Source organism: Bufo gargarizans, chromosome 4 (assembly GCF_014858855.1).
Source record: "Bufo gargarizans isolate SCDJY-AF-19 chromosome 4, ASM1485885v1, whole genome shotgun sequence".
In the NCBI taxonomy this organism is placed as follows: domain Eukaryota; kingdom Metazoa; phylum Chordata; class Amphibia; order Anura; family Bufonidae; genus Bufo; species Bufo gargarizans.
Window position 1 is genome coordinate 390,375,315 of NC_058083.1, and position 24,025 is coordinate 390,399,339.

The 24,025-nt window shown below is 45.7% G+C and overlaps 1 protein-coding gene across 6 annotated transcripts in view; it reads left to right on the forward strand.

Annotated features, from left to right (window-relative positions):
* The window catches only part of LOC122934420 (utrophin-like), a 616,199-nt gene that overhangs the window by 277,108 nt on the left and 315,066 nt on the right, over positions 1–24,025 (forward strand). The window lies entirely within an intron of this gene.

Here is a 24,025-nt window from a genome sequence, read left to right on the forward strand (position 1 = left end):
GTTGCATTCGGTTAGAGCAACTAGAAGGCGCCCCCCATCCCTGACTCCTTTTATTTTGTAAGGGCTGAAAAATTTATGACATGCTATTTGCCAGCACTTTGATTAGCTGACTTCCATTTATTGGGTAACATTGTGCCCCCCAGCTCACAATTATTAGGGAATCTTCAGCGGAGTTTCTCTTGCATTGCAGCCAGTGCCCAGCAGATGGCACCCTTGTGCAATGCCAGAGACTCCATGATGACACATTGCATTGTTGGAGATGAAGAAAACTCATTCAGTGGAGATCATCACTCTCATTCTCTGGTCTCATGAGCTCAGCATTTTTCCGTTCTTACAGGTGAATGCAAATGAGCGCAAAACTCTGTAAACACAACCTTTCATTTTTCTTTCAATATTCTGTGCAGGCTAGATGGTTCATAACTAGGGATGAGCGAACTCGAACTGTATAGTTCGGGTTCGTACCGAATTTTGGGGTGTCCGTGACACGGACCCGAACCCGGACATTTTCGTAAAAGTCCGGGTTCGGGTTCGGTGTTCGTCGCTTTCTTCGCGCTTTTGTGACGCTTTCTTGGCGCTTTTTGAAAGGCTGCAAAGCAGCCAATCAACAAGCGTCATACTACTTGCCCCAAGAGGCCATCACAGCCATGCCTACTATTGGCATGGCTGTGATTGGCCAGAGCACCATGTGACCCAGCCTCTATTTAAGCTGGAGTCACATAGCGCCGCCCGTCACTCTGCTCTGATTAGCGTAGGGAGAGGTTGCGGCTGCGACAGTAGGGCGAGATTAGGCAGATTAACTCCTCCAAAGGACTTGATTAACTGATCGATCTGCAGCTGTGGATCATTGAGCTGCTGATCCTCAATTGCTCACTGTTTTTAGGCTGCACAGACCGTTTGTCAGTCTCATTTTTCTGGGGTGATCGGCGGCCATTTTGTGTCTTGTGGTGCGCCAGCACAAGCTGCGACCAAGTGCATTTAACCCTCAATGGTGTGGTTGTTTTTTGGCTAAAGCCTACATCAGGGTGAAGCTGTGACACCAAGTGCATTTAACCAGCAATAGTCTGTTCATTTTTTGGCCATATACAAAATCAGGGGCAAGCTGCGCCTGTCACCAAGTGCATTTAACCCTCAATGGTGTGGTTGTTTTTTGGCTAAAGCCTACATCAGGGTGAAGCTGTCACACCAAGTGCATTTAACCAGCAATAGTCTGTTCATTTTTTGGCCATATACAAAATCAGGGGCAAGCTGCGCCTGTCACCAAGTGCATTTAACCCTCAATGGTGTGGTTGTTTTTTGGCTAAAGCCTACATCAGGGTGAAGCTGTCACACCAAGTGCATTTAACCAGCAATAGTCTGTTCATTTTTTGGCCATATACAAAATCAGGGGCAAGCTGCGCCTGTCACCAAGTGCATTTAACCCTCAATGGTGTGGTTGTTTTTTGGCTAAAGCCTACATCAGGGTGAAGCTGTCACACCAAGTGCATTTAACCAGCAATAGTCTGTTCATTTTTTGGCCATATCCCAGTCTAATTCTGTCACTAAATCCATACCGGTCACCCAGCGCCTAAATACTAGGCCTCAAATTTATATCCAGCTAAATCTGTCCCTAGTGCTGTAGCTGGGCGAGTTATTTAGTGTCCGTTCAAGCACATTTCTTGTTCTGGGTTGAAATACAATTCCCAATTTAGCAATTTCATAATTTAGTGGTTCCTGCTATATCAGAGCTCTTTGAAATCTATCCCAAAAAGGGTATATAATATTGAAGGTGCACATAGGGTCATTCAGAGTAACTTCACACACACCCGCTACTGTGTATTTCCAAGTCTAATTCTGTCACTAAATCCATACCGGTGACCCAGCGCCTAAATACTAGGCCTCAAATTTAATTCCCTCTAAATCTCTCGTTACCCACCGCTGTACTGTTGTTGCTGGGCAAGATATTTAGTGTCCGTCAAAGCACATTTTTTGTTCTGGGTTGAAGTACAATTCCCAATTTAGCAATTTCATAATTTAGTGGTTTCTGCTATATCAGAGCTATTTGAAATCTATCCCAAAAAGGGTATATAATATTGAAGGTGCACATAGGGTCATTCAGAATAACTTCACACACACCCGCTACTGTGTATTTCCAAGTCTAATTCTGTCACTAAACCCATACCTGTCACCCAGCGCCTAAATACTAGGCCTCAAATTTAAATCCCTCTAAATCTCTCGTTACCGTTGTCCTGTTGTAGCTGGGAAAGTTATTTAGTGCCCGTCAAAGCACATTTTTTGTTCTGGGTTGAAGTACAATTCCCAATTTAGCAATTTCATAATTTAGTGGTTCCTGCTATATCAGAGCTATTTGAAATCTATCCCAAAAAGGGTATATAATATTGAAGGTGCACATAGGGTCATTCAGAATAACTTCACACACACCCGCTACTGTGTATTTCCAAGTCTAATTCTGTCACTAAACCCATACCTGTCACCCAGCGCCTAAATACTAGGCCTCAAATTTAAATCCCTCTAAATCTCTCGTTACCGTTGTCCTGTTGTAGCTGGGAAAGTTATTTAGTGCCCGTCAAAGCACATTTTTTGTTCTGGGTTGAAGTACAATTCCCAATTTAGCAATTTCATAATTTAGTGGTTCCTGCTATATCAGAGCTATTTGAAATCTATCCCAAAAAGGGTATATAATATTGAAGGTGCACATAGGGTCATTCAGAATAACTTCACACACACCCGCTACTGTGTATTTCCAAGTCTAATTCTGTCACTAAATCCATACCGGTGACCCAGCGCCTAAATACTAGGCCTCAAATTTAATTCCCTCTAAATCTCTCGTTACCCACCGGTGTACTGTTGTTGCTGGGCAAGATATTTAGTGTCCGTCAAAGCACATTTTTTGTTCTGGGTTGAAGTACAATTCCCAATTTAGCAATTTCATAATTTAGTGGTTTCTGCTATATCAGAGCTATTTGAAATCTATCCCAAAAAGGGTATATAATATTGAAGGTGCACATAGGGTCATTCAGAATAACTTCACACACACCCGCTACTGTGTATTTCCAAGTCTAATTCTGTCACTAAACCCATACCTGTCACCCAGCGCCTAAATACTAGGCCTCAAATTTAAATCCCTCTAAATCTCTCGTTACCGTTGTCCTGTTGTAGCTGGGAAAGTTATTTAGTGCCCGTCAAAGCACATTTTTTGTTCTGGGTTGAAGTACAATTCCCAATTTAGCAATTTCATAATTTAGTGGTTCCTGCTATATCAGAGCTATTTGAAATCTATCCCAAAAAGGGTATATAATATTGAAGGTGCACATAGGGTCATTCAGAATAACTTCACACACACCCGCTACTGTGTATTTCCAAGTCTAATTCTGTCACTAAATCCATACCGGTGACCCAGCGCCTAAATACTAGGCCTCAAATTTAATTCCCTCTAAATCTCTCGTTACCCACCGGTGTACTGTTGTTGCTGGGCAAGATATTTAGTGTCCGTCAAAGCACATTTTTTGTTCTGGGTTGAAGTACAATTCCCAATTTAGCAATTTCATAATTTAGTGGTTTCTGCTATATCAGAGCTATTTGAAATCTATCCCTAAAAGGGTATATAATATTGAAGGTGCACATAGGGTCATTCAGAATAACTTCACACACACCCGCTACTGTGTATTTCCAAGTCTAATTCTGTCACTAAACCCATACCTGTCACCCAGCGCCTAAATACTAGGCCTCAAATTTAAATCCCTCTAAATCTCTCGTTACCGTTGTCCTGTTGTAGCTGGGAAAGTTATTTAGTGCCCGTCAAAGCACATTTTTTGTTCTGGGTTGAAGTACAATTCCCAATTTAGCAATTTCATAATTTAGTGGTTCCTGCTATATCAGAGCTATTTGAAATCTATCCCAAAAAGGGTATATAATATTGAAGGTGCACATTGGGTCATTCAGAATAACTTCACACACACGCTTCTGTGCATTTCCAAGTCTAATTCTGTCACTAAATCCATACCGGTGACCCAGCGCCTAAATACTAGGCCTCAAATTTAATTCCCTCTAAATCTCTCGTTACCCACCGCTGTACTGTTGTTGCTGGGCAAGATATTTAGTGTCCGTCAAAGCACATTTTTTGTTCTGGGTTGAAGTACAATTCCCAATTTAGCAATTTCATAATTTAGTGGTTTCTGCTATATCAGAGCTATTTGAAATCTATCCCTAAAAGGGTATATAATATTGAAGGTGCACATAGGGTCATTCAGAATAACTTCACACACACCCGCTACTGTGTATTTCCAAGTCTAATTCTGTCACTAAATCCATACCGGTGACCCAGCGCCTAAATACTAGGCCTCAAATTTAATTCCCTCTAAATCTCTCGTTACCCACCGTTGTACTGTTGTTGCTGGGCAAGATATTTAGTGTCCGTCAAAGCACATTTTTTGTTCTGGGTTGAAGTACAATTCCCAATTTAGCAATTTCATAATTTAGTGGTTTCTGCTATATCAGAGCTATTTGAAATCTATCCCTAAAAGGGTATATAATATTCAAGGTGCACATTGGGTCATTCAGAATAACTTCACACACACACGCTTCTGTGCATTTCCAAGTCTAATTCTGTCACTAAATCCATACCGGTCACCCAGCGCCTAAATACTAGGCCTCAAATTTATATCCCGCTGAATTTGAATACAATACATTGGGCCAAATAATATATTTGTTGTTGTGGTGAACCATAACAATGAGAAAAACATCTAGTAAGGGACGCGGACGTGGACATGGTCGTGGTGGTGTTAGTGGACCCTCTGGTGCTGGGAGAGGACGTGGCCGTTCTGCCACATCCACACGTCCTAGTGTACCAACTACTTCAGGTCCCAGTAGCCGCCAGAATTTACAGCGATATATGGTGGGGCCCAATGCCGTTCTAAGGATGGTAAGGCCTGAGCAGGTACAGGCATTAGTCAATTGGGTGGCCGACAGTGGATCCAGCACGTTCACATTATCTCCCACCCAGTCTTCTGCAGAAAGCGCACAGATGGCGCCTGAAAACCAACCCCATCAGTCTGTCACATCACCCCCATGCATACCAGGGAAACTGTCTCAGCCTCAAGTTATGCAGCAGTCTCTTATGCTGTTTGAAGACTCCGCTGGCAGGGTTTCCCAAGGGCATCCACCTAGCCCTTCCCCAGCGGTGAAAGACATAGAATGCACTGACGCACAACCACTTATGTTTCCTGATGATGAGGACATGGGAATACCACCTCAGCATGTCTCTGATGATGACGAAACACAGGTGCCAACTGCTGCGTCTTTCTGCAGTGTGCAGACTGAACAGGAGGTCAGGGATCAAGACTGGGTGGAAGACGATGCAGGGGACGATGAGGTCCTAGACCCCACATGGAATGAAGGTCGTGCCACTGACTTTCACAGTTCGGAGGAAGAGGCAGTGGTGAGACCGAGCCAACAGCGTAGCAAAAGAGGGAGCAGTGGGCAAAAGCAGAACACCCGCCGCCAAGAGACTCCGCCTGCTACTGACCGCCGCCATCTGGGACCGAGCACCCCAAAGGCAGCTTCAAGGAGTTCCCTGGCATGGCACTTCTTCAAACAATGTGCTGACGACAAGACCCGAGTGGTTTGCACGCTGTGCCATCAGAGCCTGAAGCGAGGCATTAACGTTCTGAACCTGAGCACAACCTGCATGACCAGGCACCTGCATGCAAAGCATGAACTGCAGTGGAGTAAACACCTTAAAACCAAGGAAGTCACTCAGGCTCCCCCTGCTACCTCTTCTGCTGCTGCCGCCTCGGCCTATTCTGCTGCTGCCGCCTCGGCCTCTTCCTCCGCCTCTGGAGGAACGTTGGCACCTGCCGCCCAGCAAACAGGGGATGTACCACCAACACCACCACCACCACCTCCGTCACCAAGCGTCTCAACCATGTCACACGCCAGCGTTCAGCTCTCCATCTCACAAACATTTGATAGAAAGCGTAAATTCCCACCTAGCCACCCTCGATCCCTGGCCCTGAATGCCAGCATTTCTAAACTACTGGCCTATGAAATGCTGTCATTTAGGCTGGTGGACACAGACAGCTTCAAACAGCTCATGTCGCTTGCTGTCCCACAGTATGTTGTTCCCAGCCGGCACTACTTCTCCAAGAGAGCCGTGCCTTCCCTGCACAACCAAGTATCCGATAAAATCAAGTGTGCACTGCGCAACGCCATCTGTAGCAAGGTCCACCTAACCACAGATACGTGGACCAGTAAGCACGGCCAGGGACGCTATATCTCCCTAACTGCACACTGGGTAAATGTAGTGGCAGCTGGGCCCCAGGCGGAGAGCTGTTTGGCGCACGTCCTTCCGCCGCCAAGGATCGCAGGGCAACATTCTTTGCCTCCTGTTGCCACCTCCTCCTTCTCGGCTTCCTCCTCCTCTTCTTCCACCTGCTCATCCAGTCAGCCACACACCTTCACCACCAACTTCAGCACAGCCCGGGGTAAACGTCAGCAGGCCATTCTGAAACTCATATGTTTGGGGGACAGGCCCCACACCGCACAGGAGTTGTGGCGGGGTATAGAACAACAGACCGACGAGTGGTTGCTGCCGGTGAGCCTCAAGCCCGGCCTGGTGGTGTGTGATAATGGGCGAAATCTCGTTGCAGCTCTGGGACTAGCCAATTTGACGCACATCCCTTGCTTGGCGCATGTGCTGAATTTGGTGGTGCAGAAGTTCATTCACAACTACCCCGACATGTCAGAGCTGCTGCATAAAGTGCGGGCCGTCTGTTCGCGCTTCCGGCGTTCACATCCTGCTGCTGCTCGCCTGTCTGCGCTACAGCGTAACTTCGGCCTTCCCGCTCACCGCCTCATATGCGACGTGCCCACCAGGTGGAACTCCACCTTGCACATGCTGGACAGACTGTGCGAGCAGCAGCAGGCCATAGTGGAGTTTCAGCTGCAGCACGCACGGGTCAGTCGCACTACAGAACAGCACCACTTCACCACCAATGACTGGGCCTCCATGCGAGACCTGTGTGCCCTGTTGCGCTGTTTCGAGTACTCCACCAACATGGCCAGTGGCGATGACACCGTTATCAGCGTTACAATACCACTTCTATGTCTCCTTGAGAAAACACTTAGGGCGATGATGGAACAGGAGGTGGCCCAGGAGGAGGAGGAGGAGGATGAGGAAGAGGGGTCATTTTTAGCACTTTCAGGCCAGTCTCTTCGAAGTGACTCAGAGGGAGGTTTTTTGCAACAGCAGAGGCCAGGTACAAATGTGGCCAGCCAGGGCCCACTACTGGAGGACGAGGAGGACGAGGATGAGGAGGAGGTGGAGGAGGATGAGGATGAAGCATGGTCACAGCGGGGTGGCACCCAACGCAGCTCGGGTCCATCACTGGTGCGTGGCTGGGGGGAAAGGCAGGACGATGACGATACGCCTCCCACAGAGGACAGCTTGTCCTTACCCCTGGGCAGCCTGGCACACATGAGCGACTACATGCTGCAGTGCCTGCGCAACGACAGCAGAGTTGCCCACATTTTAACCTGTGCGGACTACTGGGTTGCCACCCTGCTGGATCCACGCTACAAAGACAATGTGCCCACCTTACTTCCTGCACTGGAGCGTGATAGGAAGATGCGCGAGTACAAGCGCACGTTGGTAGACGCGCTACTGAGAGCATTCCCAAATGTCACAGGGGAACAAGTGGAAGCCCAAGGCCAAGGCAGAGGAGGAGCAAGAGGTCGCCAAGGCAGCTGTGTCACGGCCAGCTCCTCTGAGGGCAGGGTTAGCATGGCAGAGATGTGGAAAACTTTTGTCAACACGCCACAGCTAACTGCACCACCACCTGATACGCAACGTGTTAGCAGGAGGCAACATTTTACTAACATGGTGGAACAGTACGTGTGCACACCCCTCCACGTACTGACTGATGGTTCGGCCCCATTCAACTTCTGGGTCTCTAAATTGTCCACGTGGCCAGAGCTAGCCTTTTATGCCTTGGAGGTGCTGGCCTGCCCGGCAGCCAGCGTTTTGTCTGAACGTGTATTCAGCACGGCAGGGGGCGTCATTACAGACAAACGCAGCCGCCTGTCTACAGCCAATGTGGACAAGCTGACGTTCATAAAAATGAACCAGGCATGGATCCCACAGGACCTGTCCGTCCCTTGTCCAGATTAGACATTAACTACCTCCCCATAACCATATATTATTGGACTCCAGGGCACTTCCTCATTCAATCCTATTTTTATTTTCATTTTACCATTATATTGCGATGCTACCCAAAGTTGAATGAACCTCTCCTCTGCCTGTGTGCTAGGCCTAAATATATGCCAATGGACTGTTGCAGTGGTGGCTGACATGAAGCCTGATTCTCTGCTATGACATGCAGACTAATTCTCTGCTGACATGAAGCCAGATTGTCTGTTACGGGACCTCTCTCCTCTGCCTGGGTGCTGGGCCTAAATTTATGACAATGGACTGTTGCAGTGGTGGCTGACGTGAAGCCTGATTCTCTGCTATGACATGCAGACTGATTCTCTGCTGTCATGAAGCCAGATTGTCTGTTACGGGACCTTTCTCCTCTACCTGGGTTCTGGGCCTAAATTTATGAAAATTGACTCTTACAGTGGTGGGTGACGTGAAGCCTGATTCTCTGCTATGATATGAAGACTGATTCTCTGCTGACATGAAGCCAGATTGTCTGTTACGGGACCTTTCTCCTCTGCCTGGGTTCTGGGCCTAAATTTATGAAAATTGACTCTTACAGTGGTGGGTGACGTGAAGCCTGATTCTCTGCTATGATATGAAGACTGATTCTCTGCTGACATGAAGCCAGATTGTCTGTTACGGGACCTTTCTCCTCTGCCTGGGTTCTGGGCCTAAATTTATGAAAATTGACTCTTACAGTGGTGGGTGACGTGAAGCCTGATTCTCTGCTATGATATGAAGACTGATTCTCTGCTGACATGAAGCCAGATTGTCTGTTACGGGACCTTTCTCCTCTGCCTGGGTTCTGGGCCTAAATTTATGAAAATTGACTCTTACAGTGGTGGGTGACGTGAAGCCTGATTCTCTGCTATGATATGAAGACTGATTCTCTGCTGACATGAAGCCAGATTGTCTGTTACGGGACCTTTCTCCTCTGCCTGGGTTCTGGGCCTAAATTTATGAAAATTGACTCTTACAGTGGTGGGTGACGTGAAGCCTGATTCTCTGCTATGATATGAAGACTGATTCTCTGCTGACATGAAGCCAGATTGTCTGTTACGGGACCTTTCTCCTCTGCCTGGGTTCTGGGCCTAAATTTATGAAAATTGACTCTTACAGTGGTGGGTGACGTGAAGCCTGATTCTCTGCTATGATATGAAGACTGATTCTCTGCTGACATGAAGCCAGATTGTCTGTTACGGGACCTTTCTCCTCTGCCTGGGTTCTGGGCCTAAATTTATGAAAATTGACTCTTACAGTGGTGGGTGACGTGAAGCCTGATTCTCTGCTATGATATGAAGACTGATTCTCTGCTGACATGAAGCCAGATTGTCTGTTACGGGACCTTTCTCCTCTGCCTGGGTTCTGGGCCTAAATTTATGAAAATTGACTCTTACAGTGGTGGGTGACGTGAAGCCTGATTCTCTGCTATGATATGAAGACTGATTCTCTGCTGACATGAAGCCAGATTGTCTGTTACGGGACCTCTCTCCTCTGCCTGGGTGCTGGGCCTAAATATATGCCAATGGACTGTTGCAGTGGTGGCTGACGTGAAGCCTCATTCTCTGCTATGACATGCAGACTAATTCTCTGCTGACATGAAGACAGATTCTCTGTTACGGGACCTCTCTCCTCTGCCTGGGTGCCGGGGCCTAAATATCTGAGAATGGACTGTTCCAGTGGTGGCTGACGTGAAGCCTCATTCTCTGCTATGACATGCAGACTAATTCTCTGCTGACATGAAGACAGATTCTCTGTTACGGGACCTCCCTCCTCTGCCTGGGTGCTGGGCCTAAATATATGCCAATGGACTGTTGCAGTGGTGGCTGACGTGAAGCCTCATTCTCTGCTATGACATGCAGACTAATTCTCTGCTGACATGAAGACAGATTCTCTGTTACGGGACCTCCCTCCTCTGCCTGGGTGCTGGGCCTAAATATATGCCAATGGACTGTTGCAGTGGTGGCTGACGTGAAGCCTCATTCTCTGCTATGACATGCAGACTGATTCTCTGCTGACATGAAGCCAGATTCTCTGTTACGGGACCTCTCTCCTCTGCCTGTGTGTGTGCTGGGCCTAAATATATGCCAATGGACTGTTGCAGTGGTGGCTGACGTGAAGCCTCATTCTCTGCTATGACATGCAGACTGATTCTCTGCTGACATGAAGCCAGATTCTCTGTTACGGGACCTCTCTCCTCTGCCTGTGTGTGTGCTGGGCCTAAATATATGCCAATGGACTGTTGCAGTGGTGGCTGACGTGAAGCCTCATTCTCTGCTATGACATGCAGACTAATTCTCTGCTGACATGAAGACAGATTCTCTGTTACGGGACCTCCCTCCTCTGCCTGGGTGCTGGGCCTAAATATATGCCAATGGACTGTTGCAGTGGTGGCTGACGTGAAGCCTCATTCTCTGCTATGACATGCAGACTGATTCTCTGCTGACATGAAGCCAGATTCTCTGTTACGGGACCTCTCTCCTCTGCCTGTGTGTGTGCTGGGCCTAAATATATGCCAATGGACTGTTGCAGTGGTGGCTGACGTGAAGCCTCATTCTCTGCTATGACATGCAGACTGATTCTCTGCTGACATGAAGCCAGATTCTCTGTTACGGGACCTCTCTCCTCTGCCTGTGTGTGTGCTGGGCCTAAATATATGCCAATGGACTGTTGCAGTGGTGGCTGACGTGAAGCCTCATTCTCTGCTATGACATGCAGACTAATTCTCTGCTGACATGAAGACAGATTCTCTGTTACGGGACCTCCCTCCTCTGCCTGGGTGCTGGGCCTAAATATATGCCAATGGACTGTTGCAGTGGTGGCTGACGTGAAGCCTCATTCTCTGCTATGACATGCAGACTAATTCTCTGCTGACATGAAGACAGATTCTCTGTTACGGGACCTCTCTCCTCTGCCTGGGTGCCGGGGCCTAAATATCTGAGAATGGACTGTTCCAGTGGTGGGTGACGGGAAGCCAGATTCTCTGCTATGGAACCTCTCTCCAATTGATTTTGGTTAATTTTTATTTATTTAATTTTTATTTTAATTCATTTCCCTATCCACATTTGTTTGCAGGGGATTTACCTACATGTTGCTGCCTTTTGCAGCCCTCTAGCTCTTTCCTGGGCTGTTTTACAGCCTTTTTAGTGCCGAAAAGTTCGGGTCCCCATTGACTTCAATGGGGTTCGGGTTCGGGACGAAGTTCGGATCGGGTTCGGATCCCGAACCCGAACATTTCCGGGATGTTCGGCCGAACTTCTCGAACCCGAACATCCAGGTGTTCGCTCAACTCTATTCATAACATATTTCCACATCTCACCGTAGCCCTGCGGGAATCTGTAATGTCCTAGTTAAGAAGCTGAGCGGAAGAAAGCAAAAAAAAAAAAATCAATGTTGACATTAACATTTAAGAGTGTAAATATGTTGGCGAGGGCGAATGTTCCTGGGCTTCTCTTTTGAAGTCCAAAACCGTGGTAGAAAATATAAAAACTTTTAATAACTAAAATTTTTTATTAACTCTGCCTGTTAGATGTATATGTTTTGTCAATCTGTAGGTCCCCAATTCTAGCAAGCATGTTATATAGCATACTGCAAGGGCGTACACATAGGGCCCCATAGCAAAACTTAGTATGGGCCCCCTGCCCCACCCGCCTTCTCAGTACGAGTGTCACAATCACTCCCAGGCAATGCCCCAGATTTCTGAAAAATTTTACATTTTTGTTTTGTTTTTATTCAGGGGAAAACATTTTAATTTAAAAAAATTGTAATAAAAACTCACTTTCCACCTCACTCACTTTATTCGACTTCCGTGTTGGAAAAAGTGGAATACATGCTTCATTAATATAGTGCTAACCTAAATACATTGATAAATCTGCTTCCCTTCTATTAAAAAGCTATCTGTCTGCAGCCGCCACTAGGGGGAGCTCAGTGCATAGGAATTTGTACTGTTACCATTCATTGGAATGGAACTGGGTAATCTCTTTGCATTGAGCGTTTTAAAATCTGGAAAAGGAATTCAGCATCGGGCCCTCCCCCCTTGGCCCCTTAGCAGTTGCATGGTCTGCCTCCATTAAAGGTATGCCACTAGCATACTGGGAGTTGTAGTTATACCAAGTGCTTGCTATATGACTGTGTGCAGCAGGAAATCAGTGTTATCTCTCTTTATATTATAAACATATTAAATTAAATATAATATTTTATACTATCCTATAGGACCATATGTAAGCTGTTTACACCATCCTATAGGACCATATGTAATCTGTTTATACAATCCTATAGGACCATATGTAATATGTTTATACTATCCTATAGGACCATATGTAATATGTTTATACTATCCTATAGGACCATATGTAAGCTGTTTACACCATCCTATAGGATCATATGTAATCTGTTTATACCATCCTATAGGACCATATGTAATATGTTTATACTATCCTATAGGACCATATGTAATCTGTTTATACCATCCTATAGGACCATATGTAATATGTTTATACTATCCTATAGGACCATATGTAAGCTGTTTACACCATCCTATAGGACCATATGTAATATGTTTATACTATCCTATAGGACCATATGTAAGCTGTTTACACCATCCTATAGGACCATATGTAATCTGTTTATACCATCCTATAGGACCATATGTAAGCTGTTTATACCATCCTATAGGACCATGTATAATCTGTTTATACCATCCTATAGGACCATATGTAAGCTGTTTACACCATCCTATAGGACCATATGTAATATGTTTATACCATCCTATAGGACCATATGTAAGCTGTTTACACCATCCTATAGGACCATATGTAATATGTTTATACTATCCTATAGGACCATATGTAAGCTGTTTACACCATCCTATAGGACCATATGTAATCTGTTTATACCATCCTATAGGACCATATGTAAGCTGTTTATACCATCCTATAGGACCATGTATAATCTGTTTATACCATCCTATAGGACCATATGTAAGCTGTTTACACCATCCTATAGGACCATATGTAATATGTTTATACCATCCTATAGGACCATATGTAAGCTGTTTACACTATCCTATAGGACCATATGTAATCTGTTTATACCATCCTGTAGGAAGCTGTCCTCCTTCTCTTCAGTACATGAAGAGTCTTCCTCCGCTATGCCTTCTGTCCACTATAGAACTCCTCTATTGCTGTGCAGTTCAGGGATGAAGTGTAGCCATATAGGTGTATCTGTAAAGCATAATCTAATAGTTCAGTACCAGGAGAGTATTTCAAACAGAAAAGTTTGGTACAACTATTCTGTTAGTCAGGGCAAGAAACTCACAGCTGGGTATCAGGCTCCCTCCATGTTAGTCCTCTGTGTGTGATAAGCCTTATCCATTCACATGAAGGAAGCCGAGGAAGTCAGTAAATAGGAAAGTGCAAAAAAATAGGACAATACCAGAATTTAGCTGCCATAGGTGGGGGTATCCAATGACGTGCAGCCATCCATACTATTGGGCCTTAGGCTTTGTTCCATCACCGTTCAGCCTTTCCGTTCTCCTGCTCCGTTTAGGAGTAGGAGTACGGAAAGGACGGTGAAGGCACATAACTGAGCCGAACAGAACCTAAGGACCCTATAGACTATAATGGGGTCCATTATGTTTCCGCTTAGAAGATGATTTTGGAGCGGAGACAAAAGTTGTGCATGCAGGACTTTTGTCTCCACTTCAAAAATCTTCCTCTGAGTGGAAACCTAACAGACCCCATTATAGTCTATGGGGTCCTTAGGATCCGTTTGGCGTCAGTTATGTGCCGAATCCGTCCTTTCCATTCTCCTGCTCCTAAACGGAGAAGGAAAACGGAAAGGCTGAACGGTGATGTGAACGAAGCCTTAAGCTCCTTTCACATCTGTGGGCAAATTCTTCTGTTCCAGTATAGGAACCCAAAAAAAAACAGAACCCCCAGATCTGGCATACGCTGGACGCCGCAGGGGTCTGATTGATCCCATTAACTGTAATGCGTTCATCGGGTTGCTGGTATGGCTTATGGCATGCAACCGTATTTTATCCTTTTTTTTTGTCACTATCTGCTACATAGTCCCAGTGTAACCTCTGCTGCAGATATGAACGTAGCCTTGTTACACTGAGCAGAGAAAACAAAAAGAAGTCAGAAGGAGATTAATGATGTCCTACTTTTGCCAACATCTTATTTTCCTGGAGGCTCTCTCCCCTTACAAGTATAGTTTTCTATGACCGCCAATAATCAAGAATATCATCCGTCATGTGAATCATTTCTTCAGTGTCGTGAGAAACACCTATAGGGATTTATTGTAATTCTGAAGTTTGCCGATTGTCTGGACTGGAAGCGTTTGACAGCGAGGTGAGACGAGCCTCTGGGCTGCTTTCTTGCTGGTTGTGTAGAAGTGGTTCATTTCTTGGTGCAGGAGATCTTAGCAGCTGTCACTGTTTCAGGAGATGTTTGCTAATTTTCTTGGAGAGCTGACAGAAACCTGTGTTCCTTTAAACCTGCGATAAGAAAGTGATTTGGTAGAGTAGAGTTTTTTTGTTATAATTTGGAGTCACCAACACATTTACTTCTGAATAATTTATAACGGGAGGAAATTAGGGCCTAGATGTTTGATAAGGCCCATAAATCTGAACGTAGCAGAGAATGCTTACAGGCATTGAATCCCCACTGGGTCATGTTCAGGCAGACGGGAAGAAGGATTCATGTTGATGTATCAGATAATTGCCTACTTTTTAAGACAACTTGGTTTAAAAATGATGTCTCCTTTTTTCCGCTCGAGGGCTGAGGTGGCACATTAATATAAGTAATGTAATCTGTACAGCTCCCTGTTGTCTCCTTCCAAAGTAGGTCAAGTGAGATAGATTTTGTGGTGAAGTCCACAGGTAACATTTAGAGTGGATCTCCAACCACTCAATATATATAAACGACTGGTAATGTTCATCCTGACAGTTGTCAAGTGGAAACGTAGAATTGCCTTCTTTGTTTTATCTTTGTTAGACCACATAGTACAAGATTCCAGTTACCGGTTTTTAAAGTGGGGTTCACATGTTCTGGACTGCACCGCAGTTCAGGTACCCTCAGGATGTGGCCCACATAGAGAGCGGCACCATTTTAAGTGCCTGCCTCTAAAAGCACTTTCAAGCTATTTCTCTGCGTTACGATGTGATCATTAAAAATGATATAGCTTTAAGCTGCAGACATCTAAAAACTCTGCCGATATCCATATTAGTACGGTTTTCAGCCACACCCCGGCGCACCTCAGCTGTCAAAGACTCCCGTTTCAGGCACAGGCCTTGTAATCTCAAACCGTACTGTATCGTTTTCATCTGTACAAGACACTTGTTCATACATCATAATATTCTAAATTGCAGGGCCTCCAGGTCCCATCCTGTTCTGTCCAGGAACCCTCCAAAACTGCATGGAGGTATCTGTTATGTATTCCTAACCTTGGTCCTGCCTCCTGGTGGTCCTATTTGTGGGACAGTCCTGTAATATATGGTATGGTTTTTATACTTAGATGCTCACATCATTTTCATATTGCCTTACTGTTCAAGAGTTATGTGGAACATTTTCCTCATTAAAGGGGTTGACTCATGTCAGACGATATCCCTTCGCTTTGCAGGCTCAGTTTTAAAGATAGGTGCGGGTCCCAGAGGTAGGACCTCCAAGTATCAGAAATTGGGGGCAAATCCTAGTAATATGCCCTAATGTCTGAGGTGAGACAACCTCTTTAAGGGGTATCTGTCAGCAGATTTGTACCTATGAAATTGGTAGACGTATTGCATGTGCACTTGGCAGCTGAAGGCATCCCTGTTGGTCCCGTGTTCATATGTTCCCATGTAATATATGCAAATGAGCCTCTGGGAGCAACAGGGGCGTTGTTGTTGCACTTGGAGGCTCTGCTCTCTCTACAACTGCTGCACTCTCTGTACTTTGACAGGACCAGTGAAAACGTCATCACGCCTGACTTTGCATTGTCAATAAAGTGCAGAGGGTGCGGCAGTTGCTAAGAGAGCAGAGCCTCTAGGTGTTGCTCCTAGAGGCTCATTTGCATATATTAAAAAAAATTTCTCAGCAATGCGGCCACATATGAACATGGGACCAACACAGATGCCTCCAGCTGCCAAGTGCACATGTAACAGGTCAGCCAGTGTCATAGGTACAAATCTGCTGACAAGTGAATGGGAGCTGAGTCACAGTATGCCGGCGCAGCCAGTACACAATGGGCAAAACCTTCTATTTCTGCCTTCATCCACTGTTTTGTTTCTAGTGTCGGAAAACAGCTGATCAGTGGTGGTGCCGATCAGACCCCCACCAATCTGAAATTGATGATCTACAGAGGTCATCAATATCTCCAAGTTGTAAAACCCCTTTAAGGGTACTTTCACACTAGCGGCAAGGAACTCCAGCAGGCTGTTCCAGCGGGTGAACCGCCTGTCGGATCCGTGCTGCCGCTAGTGCACGCGTGCCCCCGGACTACCGCTCCGGCCCTATTGACTATAATGGGAGCGGGCCAGAGTTCTGGCGACAGCACAGCAAACATGCCGAGGGGCGGCTGGAATAAAACTACAACATGCACTAGCAGCAGTACGGATCCGACAGGTGGTTCTCCTGCCGGGACAGCCTGCCGGAGTTCCTTGCCGATAGTGTGAAACTAGCCTAATGCAGTTGAACTATAATCCTCTATCTTGGCTGCTCTGAACACGTGGCTTACCTTTTACTTGTAATGATGATCTCATATACGGTAAGTAGTCATTTGCTTAGTTTAAGCTGATACTGTTCTTGCCGCACCATTTTATATTACTTCCTGATTCAACTTGGAGCAGTATCAAGGGATGTTGTATCATGATACTCGAAAGACCGTATCCGGTTCTTGGATGCAGCGCCGCACAAGCTGCTCCATTTGATAGCTATTGATGTTGAGTTTTTGTAAAGTGAAGTGTTTTTTTTATTTTATTATTTTTTTAATAGGGATCTAATGAACTGCGTGCTTTCAATGCCTCTGCCTCCCTCTGCTTCATTGATTTCATTTGAGCCTTTATTGTTGAATACGTAATCAACAGGCCTTTGTCTTTAGAACGGGATGTCAGATCATCTCAGCTTTCATCGGTTTGATATTGATGTATATATAGCAGAGCAGTGCCTTATTTGCAGCAAATCACTATAATCCACCATTTGCCTTATGAAAGGAGACGGTTCTCTTTTCTCGCTGGTCCATGAATCGCATAAATAAAAAAAATAGCAGATGTGCCTGAAGTTGAATGGGGATTATATTCGAGCATTTACATTATCCGTCTCCAGAAATATGTCATTGGTGTGAATTTAAGATCATTTCGAATGTTCACATCATAGGGTCAGCAGATGGGGATAATCAAGCTTAAAAAAATATAGTCATTCAGCTGTGAAAAGAGCTTTCAGAATTCTGAATAGTTTTGTAATTACGACATGTTATGTGAAGTTACCTCCATTAAACTAAGAAGGGATTGTTTATATGACGGCATTCCCAGACCATTCGATGATCACCTGCTTCATCAGTGCTGGGATCGTGAACCTTCAGACATTGGTAAAAGTACAGGATAAGCCTGGATAATCCTCAAGGTGGGCCATCAACCAACTTTGAGAAGTTCCAGATAAGGATGTCTTGATTTACCTGATCTTCACTGGAATCTTAGTTGTACCTCCTCCTTGTAAAGTTGAAGAATGACTGTTAGACTCCCCAGTTGGAGATGTCTGGCGTTATCTAGGTCTGTATTTTCCATATTTCCAACAGATTTGCTTACGTCTCACTGAATCTGTTCGAAATGCTCTAATTCTTTGTACTATGTTTCCTGACCCAATCACTTTCACTGAGGTAACTCTCTTATAAAGGTGGCAAATTTTAATTTGCATTGGTGTGCTTGAGCCCTTACATAGTGATATCTAGGACATTTATGGCATATCCACAGCATAAATGTTAAATGCCCTATAGGTCCTACCTCTTTGTTTGGCTCTATCCACAGTCTTCAATAGAGCAAGCTCTGGGTTAGTTTGGCCACCACTCCAACAGTCCCACCAGATCAGCGACCAGTAACAGAAAACAAGTGGATCACATCATGTAACTGAAAAGGAACCGTTCGTCAACTTTCTGATAGCCTCATTGAGGGCTGCATAGTAGTGACAGTCAGGCAGATTTCACTGGCCTGTCACTCTTGAGCTTATCTCATGTGGTAGGCAAGAACCTGCTGTAAGAAAATCACTCCTGCTCTCCCTGTTTGGTGGTTTTATCCCTGCCAATCAGCAGCAGGTGGACGGGGAGAGCAGGAGTTCATTAATACCCATGACTCTTCTCCGGCACGTGCTGTGATAGCTATATAGCAAGTTCTCGGCAACTACTTACTATTAGCTCAGGAGCAACTAACCACTGAAATCAGCATGTCTGTCAGTACTATGTACTACTGTCTCTCATTGAGGGCACAAAGTGGATAACCGGAAAGGTTTCTGAGATTTTAAAAACTTTTTTTTTTAAATCAGATATTTTTTATTGAAGATTTTCAATTTTAAACACAGACAGAACACTGTCCCCCCCCATCCCTCCCTCCGCCCCCCAACAACACCCCACGAGACAGTAGCAAATCAAAAATCTCTCACCATATGGTCTGTATGATACAACAACTGCATGGATAACAACAGTTCAGATCAGTATGACATACTCCAAGCAATATGACACATTTTATACATATTATACATAATATCCTGTCCGAGTTCCCACGACATGTGCCTCCTGTATCCCCGTGCATTCAGTCACTCAACCTATTCTGCCAATACCACCCTCCTATTACGCCATTTCCCATTTTCCGCAATCCCTCTCTGCCCAACACTCATACCCCCTCACTCATCCCCACTTTCATCTCTTCACGTTTGCAGATTGTAATGTTGAATCCAGAGTGACCAGATCTTCTCAAACTTTTTAACACAGTTTCTTTTTTGGTACACATAGTTCTCTAAACCAACTAGTACATGCACCCTCTTTACCCATTCATCCACTGAAGGAGGTTGAATATTTATCCAGTGAAAAGCTATCAACTTCCTCGCTTGATAAAGCATTCTTACTATAGCTAACCTCCTTTCAGACACCAATCCCGGTAGGTCCACACACCCCAAGACACATGTTGCAGTATCCATCCTGATTTCAACATCCAACACCATTCTCACCATCTCAACCACCCCACTCCAGTACCTCCTCAATCTAGGACAATTCCACATCATATGGATGAGATCTGCATTCAGCGCACCACACCTCGGACAGCAGTCATCCGCTCTATACCCCATTCTCTTCAAAAGGACAGGTGTTTTGTATACTCTGTGTAACAACAGGAGTTGCGATACTCTTTGAGCCTCGCTCACCGCTATTTGTGTGAACTCCTCCAGGACAGTGTCCCATTGCTCCACAGTCAACTCTGGGACATCCTTCTTCCATTTATCATAAAGCGGAAATTCCTGTCTTTTAAATTGCGCTTCCATAAGACACGCATAATTAAGGGAGATCACTCCTGCTGTACCTCCGCCAGATTTCACTAGGTCAACTACTGAATTCTTTTGTGCAGGACGTACTGCTCCTACCTGTTCTTGAGCACGTAGAGCGTGCCTAAGCTGCAAATAAAGATAGAAGTGGGAATTCCGCAATCCAAATTACTGCTGTAATCCTGAGAATTCTTTAAGGACATCATTATCAAACAATTGGCACATATACCTAAGCCCTGATTCAGCCCACCCCTTAATCCCCTTAACTTTATCCACCTTTTTGTACATATAATTTGGCCAGAGAGGGGTGAGAGCGGAGTATCCCTGTATTCCTATTATTTCTCTGACTTTCCACCAAGTGTTATGAATGGCACGCAACATCCGAAATTTACCACCTAACGCATGAAAAGTACCCTCCTCCAAGGCAGATCTCAAATTCGTACATCCCACCAATGACTGAATAATCCTACTCGCAGTACCCAAGCCATCCGTCGATTCCCATCCCCTCATATGCTGCATTTGTGCCGCCAGATAGTACATCCACGGATCCGGGACCCCCAAGCCCCCATTTGTTTTGGGCCTACACAAAGTTGACAGCTTGATGCGAGGCGTTACCTTCTTCCATATAAGGTCCCTGAAAATGGCATTGATGACATAGAATATCCGCAGCGGGAGCCATATAGGGGAGTTGTGTAGCACATAAAGAATCTGCGGCATCAGTATCATTTTCACCAGATTGGCCCTACCTATAATAGATAACTGCAATTTTGTCCAGGCGTTTACCTTCTGTTTAAACTTCTGGAGTAGAGGGGAGATGTTTAGTTTCTCAAAATCTAAGTCATTACACGAAACCTGAATGCCCAGATATTTGAAAGAGCGCACCACCTGTAAGCCCTCTACCCTGGAGTCACAGTCAGCCATGCCTTCCTTCAGTGGCATCAACACGGACTTAGTCCAGTTAATACATAGACCTGACATTTTCCCAAACCCATTAATCACTTCCATCGCTACCGGGAGAGAATTCCTCCAATCATCCATAAATAGCAGCAGATCATCTGCATATAGTGCCACTTTCTCCTCCAGGGAACCGTAATTAAAGCCTCTGATCCCCGCAGAAGATCTGATAGCTTCAGCTAGAGGTTCGACTGCAATCGCAAACAGCAGGGGCGACAGGGGACAGCCCTGCCTCGTCCCCCTATGCAGTGCAAAGCTGTCGGACAGGTTGCCATTCACCCTAATCCTAGCTGATGGCTTATCATAGAGAAGTTGAATCCACCCTATGAAAGATGGGCCAAACCCTAGCTTCCTCAGTACCTTCCACAAGTATTTCCATTCTACACTATCAAATGCTTTGGCCGCATCAAGAGATGCGACCGCCGCACCCAACTTGTGACCCTGACTCTGAATATTTAGGTAAAGACGTCTGATATTAACTGCCGTAGCCATATTTGGCATAAACCCGGCCTGGTCTGAATGAATCAGGTTAGATATAATCAGGTTCAGACGGTTAGCTAAGACCTTAGCCAGAATTTTAATGTCTACCTGCAGTAGTGATATCGGTCTATAGGACTCGGCTTCCTGTATATCCTTGCCTGCCTTTGGAAGGACTACAATCGTCGCCTCAGTCATACTGGTGGGCAGTCTTTTCTGTGTCATCGCCTCCTTGAAGACCTCCAACAACTGGGGCAGCATGACTGAGGCAAATCGTTTGTAAATCTCCGCCGGTAACCCATCACCACCTGGAGCCTTATTATTAGACATAGTGGAGAGCGCCACCTCCAACTCAGTGATCGTTAGAGGAGAATCTAATTTAGCACATTGATCAGATGTAAGCTTAGGCATGTGAAGCCCGTCCAAAAACAGGTCTATTTCCTCACCCGAGGCTGACAACCGAGATACATAGAGGTCGGAGTAAAATCCCTTCATAATCTCCAGTATTTGCTCCGAAGCACTACACAGATTCCCAGTTGGATCCCTGAGGGCCACTATATGACTAGGGAGTCTCTGTGCCCTAGATACCATAGCCAGCATTCTTCCCGTCCTCTCTCCCTCTTCATAGTATACCTGTTTCTGGAAGAGCTGTTTGTTCTTGGCGTTAAGCAACAACCTGTCATTAAGCTCCTTCTGCGCCCCCTTCCATAATTCTCTACACCTATCATCCGGTGTTTCCACATACTGGGCTTCAGCCATTTCCACCGCCCTCATTAAGGCCTGAACCCTAGCTCTGGTTTCACTCTTTTTCTTACTAATTTGCGCCATAAGCAACCCTCGCAGGAAAGCCTTCATAGTATCCCAGACTATTAAGCTAGAGGCGGTAGACAGATTAATCCTAAAGAACTCCTCTAATTGTTCCTTAATAGTACCCACTTCCGGCAGGACAGATAACCAAAAGGGGTTAAATGCCCACATCGTTCCCTGTCCTATTCTAGCGGGCTTAAAAGCGGCAGAGACCATCAGCGGGGAATGATCCGTCAGCCGACGCGGAAGATACGCTACTTCCTGTACTAATCTCCCCATTTCAGAATTCGCTAGCGCCAAATCAATCCTGGACAGAGAGCCAAAGGTACTAGAACAACATGAGTACTGCCTCTCCCTCAGATTCCTTTCTCTCCATAGGTCCACTAAGGACACCTCTCTTATGAGTCTCCCAAATGCGGTATATTCTCCCGAGGAATCTCTTTCCGTCGTCCCCAGTCTATCCATATCCGGGCATATGACATTATTAAAGTCCCCCAGTATGAGAGTTGGCACCCCTGGAAAATCCGTCATGAAAGCTAGAACCTTCCTGATCACCGACGGAGAGTATGGGGGGGGGGGGGGATATAGACTCCACACACCACACACGGCTGGTTATAAAGTGTACCATATAAGCACACATAGCACCCATCCGCATCCACCTTGCTAGAAATACAACAAAACGGTATGCTTCTATGTATCAAGATACTGACACCTCTAGCATATGTGGAATATGTGGAATGAAATCCCACCCCCACCCAAGCCAGCTTAAGCAAATGTACCTGCTCCGGTAGCAAGTGTGTCTCTTGTAGGCAGCATATGAGAGGATGTAACGGACGGACACTTTCCAGAATCGCCTTTCTTTTAGTCTTTTCCTTGATGCCCCGGACATTCCAGCTAAGGAATTTAATGCAATCAGCCATTAGTAATAAAATACGATCTCCTGTAAATCAGTTGAGTCACAATCTGTACCATGGTAACTATTCCCCCTGCCCTGGAGGAGAGCACACCCCCATCCATACAACCCTCAGCCAGCCATACAGCCAATCAGAACCAGAAATGCCCTGTCTCGTAACATACCCCAAACCTCCCCAAGGTTGTAAACTTGCCATCAGCTGGCAAAACAATTATAAAGAACTCCGGTTCCCCGGGCTAACCGACTGGTTCCACCCCGCGCCCGATTACAAGGCCTGTGGAAATATACTACACCAGACGGCGAGACCAGCGAAACCCCGGCTACCAACCAGTGTCAGCCGGAGGAGCGTAGCCCAAACTGACTACTGGCAGTACTTTGTCAAGGTAAACACTTGAAAAACTGTTAGTCACCCTCTTAACATAAGCAATCGCCCACTAGCCTCCCACACCTTGCCCGGTAGATCATAGCAGAGCTACCACTCATATATATAACGCCCTCATCATTCGCATGGAGTGCAACATGTTACCCATAGAATCCTGATCTACAATCGGAATTAAAACAGAGCAGAGCAGTCCTATCTATATCCACCATAACATTTACGGTATATACATTCACTACGGTATATGACCAGGGCAGCCTGGTCCATCCGGTTTCCCTCCCCCCCCCCCTTCCCGCAGCCAAACTGGTAAAGAAACTCTATACAGAACTGTGAGGGGGAGAGGGAAACCAGCAACCGGAAAAGACATTGAAATAGTCACTTGCATAATGAAAACTGAGTCCCATTAAGTAGGATTTTGAAGCTCCATCTTGATCTGCCGCTCGTTCCTGTCCAGCCATTTTGCCGCCTCTCTAGGATCCTCAAAGAAACTGGTGGTATTCAGGGCCACTGCACGCAATCTAGCCGGATATAACATAGAGTATGGGACCTCCAGGTTTCTCAGTCTCTTTTTAACCTCCATGAAGTGGGCCCTCTTTTTCTGTACCTCCATAGAGCAGTCCGGGAACAGTGAGATTCTGTGTCCATCAATGGAAAGTTCTGGTAACTCCCTGGCCTTGCGCAGGAGAATATCCCGGTCTCTGTAATGCAGTAGCTTGGCCAGAACTGTCCTCGGAGGTGCCCCAGGAGGCAAAGGCCTAGTCGGCACCCTATGGGCACGTTCGACCGCAAACAGTGGAGTT